Source organism: Pteropus alecto, unplaced genomic scaffold (genome assembly GCF_000325575.1).
Source record: "Pteropus alecto unplaced genomic scaffold, ASM32557v1 scaffold21, whole genome shotgun sequence".
NCBI lineage: Eukaryota > Metazoa > Chordata > Mammalia > Chiroptera > Pteropodidae > Pteropus > Pteropus alecto.
The window spans coordinates 8,093,602-8,100,277 of record NW_006436282.1 but is presented as its reverse complement, the minus strand read 5'-3'; the positions used below and the strand labels follow the sequence as shown (position 1 = coordinate 8,100,277).

The following is a 6,676-nucleotide window of genomic DNA, read 5'->3' as shown; positions in this document are numbered from 1 at the left end:
TAGGATCGCCTGTTTAGAATAAACTATTTAACTTCTTATTTCAGGGTCTGCCTTTTGGGGGAACCCAAACTAAGATACCAATATTTTTCCAAATTTCTGTGGGTCTTGGTTCTTCGGATCATCTCTGACTCCTAACAGCTGTTTTCAAAGTACTCTCTCTCTCTCTCTCTCTCTCTCTCTCATCTGTAGCTAATGAGGACAACCAACGCTGTACTTTCCTGATGAAGGATGAAGTGCTGTATTTTTAACCTCTGGATTCTCATTCCACAAGGAGTTTCTTAAATATTTCTAGCAAAGAACAAGCAAGCAGTTTAGCTCTGGTCTTTATTCTGTCTTGAGGCAAACTATTTCTTCACTGCCATGATACAGATGAATATAGAGCTGAATTTGTTAAGTATAGCTTAGTGATATGTCGGACACGTGGAAACAAGCCAAACAAGAGCAGTTCTGACAGTTAAAGGCGAATGGGGCTCCAGCGAGGTCACCAAGACCAGGTGAAGCTCGGTTCTTAACGAGCGAATTATGAGATTTTTAAAGTGTACAATTGTTAGGATGTTTAGGTTTAAACTTTTCCTGCCTTGAGAAATTTTGCTTTGTTTTCAGCCTACAAATAAAAGCAGCAAAGTGCTGACTAGAGGTCCTGGTGGGGCAGTGACAGGCAGAAAAACAATACCAAGTGAGGAATTACTACTCCCTCTTCAGGGAGCGGCTCCTTTCTCTTCCAAAGGACACAGAATTCTTCAACAGACCTAAAACTTCATATATTTATAGGAATAAAGTAGGAAACATCATTGCCATTGGTTACAGTTAGGGATAAATGATGAGTTTCTTGGCAAGGACTTAACATTAAGAAAAAGATTCAGGAGAAGGAAGGGAGAGTGTGTATTGGTCATGGGATTGCAAACAAGTTACTGAGAGGGGAGTCTCTGCTGGCTTCAGCTGTTTTAGCTCCCTGCTGTAGAGACAGATCAATCTGCTCTACAATTATACTGACATCCTGAAATTTTAAAGAAGTTGCATCTATCCAGCAATGTAGTGAGAAAATTGAACAGAAATTTATTTAAAGCTAAAGTACATAATTTGCCTCACAATGTTACATGAAATACACACACATGCACACATGCAGAAACACACACTGGTTTTTAGAAAAGCCATTTCAATTAGTGTTAACCATTCCTGTTAAGCCTTGCCATTTAGAGATCAGTCAATTAGTGGATGGAATCAAATTAATTTATTTCAATTAAAAAAAAGTTGAAGATCTCTAATTTAGCTAATGCCATGGTTTTACTTTTCAAAAGCTCAGTCATAACAAACACTAATCAAACTATAATTTTACCATTAAATGGTATTATTTGGGTGCTTGGTAAGAGCTTCTCAGTAAGTGTTGGACAAAATAGTACTTGCCTGGTTGGAATTTGTACTGTTGAAGTAAAAAGAGCCAAGTGGTAATTCAGATAGAAGAGTCTTAGCAACATTCACTGTGCAGGAGATAGGCGCCAGTATATGTCAACATAAATGTTGTGCTGGAAGCACGAGACAATAAGCAGTTTAAAATAGTGGAAAGCTCTCAGGAGCAAGGATGTGGAGACCTTGGTTCCAGTGCCAGTTCCAGCTCTTGTTAGCGACAGGAATGTTGACAGTTCACTTAACTTTTAATACCTAGTTTTTTCAACTGCATATAAATATGATATCTTCTCTGACTATTCATGGTGTTATGAATTTCAGATGAGTGAGTTATGAGAAAGTAATCTGTAAACTCCAAAGTTACATGCATGTGCAGATATAAGCTAGTATGATGAGGATGATGATGGCATCTCTTTTATGGCGATCTTTGGTTTTGTGAAGAAAAAGGTGAATTAAACTGGAGAGCAAAATAATGACCTCTGTATTTTTTTTTTTTTTTTGAGAGGGAAAGGAGACTTTCCCATATCTGTAAAGGAGTAAAGGAATTGAGAGTAGTTATCAAAGGAACCAGGAAATATTTAAAGGGGGGATACACTGTAAATGAAAATATAGAGATGACAGACTCATGTGTTTCTCACTTGATGAAAATAAAGAGCAGGAAGGAAATTGGGAGAGAAAATGAGGTGAAACAGTCCAGGATATCTATTACAGTAGAATAAACTTGGTCTTGGTACAGCAGATTATAGGGAGTCAAATTATTGGTGAGATCATTGAATTAAAGTGATGTAGTGAAAGATACACTGGATGAGAAGCTAGGACAGGAACTCTAACACTGTGTTTATCCCTAACAAGTTGTGGAACATTGGCAAAGTCATTTAATGATTTTGGTTCTTGGTTTTCTATTTTGTAATTTCATTGATTGGAAATGCTGATCAAAAAAAAAAAAAGATAAGGTGATATCTAAGGGCTTTTCCAGCCTGCAAGTGCTTCATGTCTATGTATACATATGTGCATACATACATCATAAACACACATTATGCAAATATGCACAAATATATAGTGTATTAACATGTGTGCACATATATAGTGTATATATTTACATAATACATGAAGTTTATGATATGTGATATATATAATGTATGCTGTATGAAAATTTAATATATAATGTATATTATATGGAAGTTTTGTCAAGGCAACTCATAACAAAGAGTTATTGAGGACTCACCGTGTCACTTATATGTATAAGTTACTATGGTAGAGGCTGACTAGGATATTGTCATTCTTGCCCTCAAGAAATTCACTATCAAATAATTCTGTAAATACACAACAATTACGACATGGCATACCATACTCATAAATAAAACACTACAAGAGCAGAAAGGTTGTATAGCTTATAAATGGGACCATGGAGGGTTTCCAAGAGGAGTTAATGTTGCTCTGGATTTGAAGGATGAGCTAGACCTTCACTCAGGGAAGAGTAGAGTCCATTCAAAGCAGAAGAATAGAGAAACTAAAAGTGAAAGGCTTGGCGACATTCCTTGGTCTTGGAAGTGCTGCAGCTCAAGCCCAGGATGGTTGGTGGGAATGGATGGATTTAATGCCAATGAGGTAAATCGGGACAGATTGTTAAGAAAACCTTCAAACCATGGTAAATATGTTAAACCTTAATCTATAAGCAGGTGGAAGCCATTGGAAGCTTTGAGCAGGGTATTTACATATTCTTTGCCCAGAATGGAGCGAAGTAAGTTGAGAAGCTGGGAAGTCAGTAAGGAGAGGGACGGAGAGGCAAACGGGAGCAAAACTAGGGCCATAGAAGTTTTGGTGTCGGGAGGGTAGACGAGAACAAGGGGTCACAGTACAGAAGTTTTAGCTGAGGTTTAGAGTCCTAGAGACAGAGTCTTCAGAGGAGAGGAGGAACTACTGCCATCAAGACCTCCATCCTGTCTGTACCTAGTTTCTTGAGACAGAGGACATGAGAGAAGGAAGAGAAGATTTCTTGGGGTTGGGAGGAAGAATATCAATTTAATGCAGAGATACTGAACTTGAGGTAGCAATAATCCATTCGGATGAATAGATCTAATGGGAAACTTAGTAGGTAGATAGTTTAGGATAAAGAGTATGCTTGGAACTATAAATATGTGATATTTTAAGGTGTGGAAGTGAGAGGGATCATTAGAAGAAGAAAAATATTGCAAAAAGGGGACAGGATACCTCACAGAGAATATTGAGATTTAAAGAGCCATTATAGTAGAGAAACTCATGAAAGAGCCTAAGAAAGTGTGATCAGAACAGGTCCAAGGAAAATGGCAATAGGTACTAAATGGAAGAAGATATTTTATGAAGGAGATGGTGGCAAAAAGTATAAAAATTTTCTAAAAAGCTGGGAAGGGATTATGAAATATTTCAGAAAAGATCAAATGAAAAAAGGATTGGTAAGATAATTAGCAATGTTTTAGGAAAGGGCATTTTAAGTAGAGTGGTAGAGATATAAACTTCATTAAATAATAATCAAGATAGTGGAAAAGGTGTAGTATCGATAAAGTTGAATAACCAAGCGTTTTTTTAAATCTCTCCACAACGCTGTTGTTTTTAACAGAGAAAACCCAAGAATGTAAGATATTAAAAATATTTATTAAAATATAGAAAGTAAATGTTTCAACAGTTTTGTGTCACAGTCATTTGAAAGGTAACTTTCAACTTATCTTTATATGAATTATTGGAAAACATTTCATACACACAGAGGTAAAACATCGATACTGATAAGTGTTAATTTTTCACTTGTTGATATTCTAGAATATGGACTTGTTTCAATAATAACTATGGCTTACCTTTCAGTTCCAAATTAAGAGTATCACTGCATTGAACAAAATGTAGTTGACTTAACACGAGTCAGACAGAAAACAGTGAAGACATTCATTCAATTTCTATCAACTTCTGTCGTAAAGATATATTTTCAAAAATGTCTTAATGAAGTAATTGAATTAATTTTTATAGTAATAAAATCACATTGGAATTCAAGAAGCAGGTATACACTAGCTATTGTTCAGAATTCAGGTGATGAGATATTTACAGGTGTGAGTTTCTCTGAAGGAAATGATTTCTCTCATTAAATGCTTTTGAACTAGGTTCATCCAATGCAAGATTATTCTATTAATGACAATCACTGTCATTTACATGGTAAATTGGGCATAAAATAATCTCGTACTTCAATATAAAATAAAAATAAGTGTTATCCTTTTCTTTTTCTTCCATGTACTTGTACTAATATAAAATATTCTACAATGTATATGGAAAAAATATCAGTCTTAATCCTACTGTTCATTAAATAGCAAAGGTGAGGGGGATGTCATTCCAGGTAGTAGTAACATGAGGGCAGCATTATCTTAATAAGAGCATTTTGCACTTCAGTTATACTTACAGTTTGCTTTAATTTGGAATATGAGATAGTTACTCTTTAAACGGAGGATAGAGACAGTGTGGGCCTTGATGTCAGTTAATCCAGAGCAACGTGGATCAAAACATATCCATGTTACCTATAAAATTATTTCATCTTCCTGAATCTTTTTTCCCCCATCTTCAATATGAATAAGTAATATGTATTCCATAGAGATTTTCTGAGGATTAAATATAGTAACATATGTAATGTACTAGTAGAGTGCTTGATACATATTAGAACTTCAGTAAATGTAGTTTTATTATTGCTATTATTCTGTTATATAATACAATGGCTATTTAATTTTATGACCTGGCACCAGCCCAGTAATGTGCATTAGCTTTCTCTAAAGCATCTCTCTCTCTCTCTCTCTCTTTTTGTAAATGAACTAGAAATTATAAATTGATAAAGTTAGAGTGCTAAATACTCTAACAAATTATAAAGGAGGCAGCATTATGGGATGGAAAGAACATGGACTTTGGCATCACAGAAACCACTGTTTAAATCTTGCTTCTTTCTGTTTGGTCAGGTTACTCAAACTCTCTGACTTTGTTTTCTTACCTTAAAATGGTGACTGACGTTTTGAAGTGAGAGTACATTTGTCACATTTTGATAGGTAGTAAATAGCAAGTATCTAGCACAATGACCTAAATATAGTAGACATTCAAAAAATGTTACTTCTCTTCCCATTCTTTATCTTTTTATCCCTTAAAAATGACATAACTTGCAGGAATTTTATTGATCCAACACATTTTTCTGTCTTCAACTAAGGGACACCATGGAAAACAAAACAATTCTAGAAAGAGAATTTTATTATATGCTTGTCTTTTATATTAACACTTTTATATTTAACACTTATATGTAAACAACATGGACCAGAGACGATAAAAGTGTTTTAAGTGGTAAATTCAGGGTGAATTATTTAATTAGAATTTTTATACCTCATTTTGTGAGTGTCTCAGGAGATGTCTCAAGAATCTAACTTTTCACATTCTTGCGATTAACATCGTCACATATGCCTTCCAAATTAAATGATTTCACAGTAGAATTATTTGTGGTTTGTGTATTGTTTTGTTTTACTTCTTACGTGATTAAATAAACTTAAAAATATGACAGTATTTCTTGGTTTCCTACCCTTCTTTCTTAGCATACATAGCACAGTTAGTGTTCAAAATTAATCAATCGACTATTTGGATCAAAAATCAAAGTCAGGTGGATTTGTGAAGATTTAATATCTCATTGAACTCTGGTACCTCCAGTCACTCCTTATGCCAATTAAAAGTGGCCACCTGGTTTGCAAAATGATGGAAGCCCCATTGAGGACTGAGATTAGGAGTGCTATAAAACAGTATACTCCCAGACTTATTTCTACATGTAAAGAACTCCCTTGATGGTGGTGGAATCAGATGCTGACATTCTGATTATGTTATTTGGGAAGTGTGATGTGCCTTGAGTCATTTTAGGAGGAAATTAAGCCTCTCAACCTCTGATGTAAGTTAGAATGGTGACACTGGGCAGTGGGGTCTCTTTGGAATGAGAAGAGTAGAAGTCTCTCAGACTGGCAAATACATAGAACAGGCTTCCTTGGAATTAATATAAAGGCACATTAGAGTGGTCCTTAATGAAGCATCAGGAAAGTAGCATTCAGGAAAATATATCTTTCCTATCACAGTAGCATCATAGAGTGTGAGTTAGAGGTGCTAATGAATCATAAGGTTGAGATTTCTATTTTTTTTTTTATCAGAGGTTTACTCTTGACACTTTAGAACGCATTAAAATAATGAATGGTTTAGGAAGTTGCATTTAGTCCCCAGGTACCCGAGCAATAAAAAAGTAATA

At 35.1% G+C, this 6,676-nt stretch overlaps 1 protein-coding gene across 1 annotated transcript in view; it reads left to right on the top strand.

Moving 5' to 3' along the window:
• THSD7A (thrombospondin type 1 domain containing 7A) overlaps positions 1-6,676 on the top strand; it is a 353,421-nt gene that overhangs the window by 708 nt on the left and 346,037 nt on the right.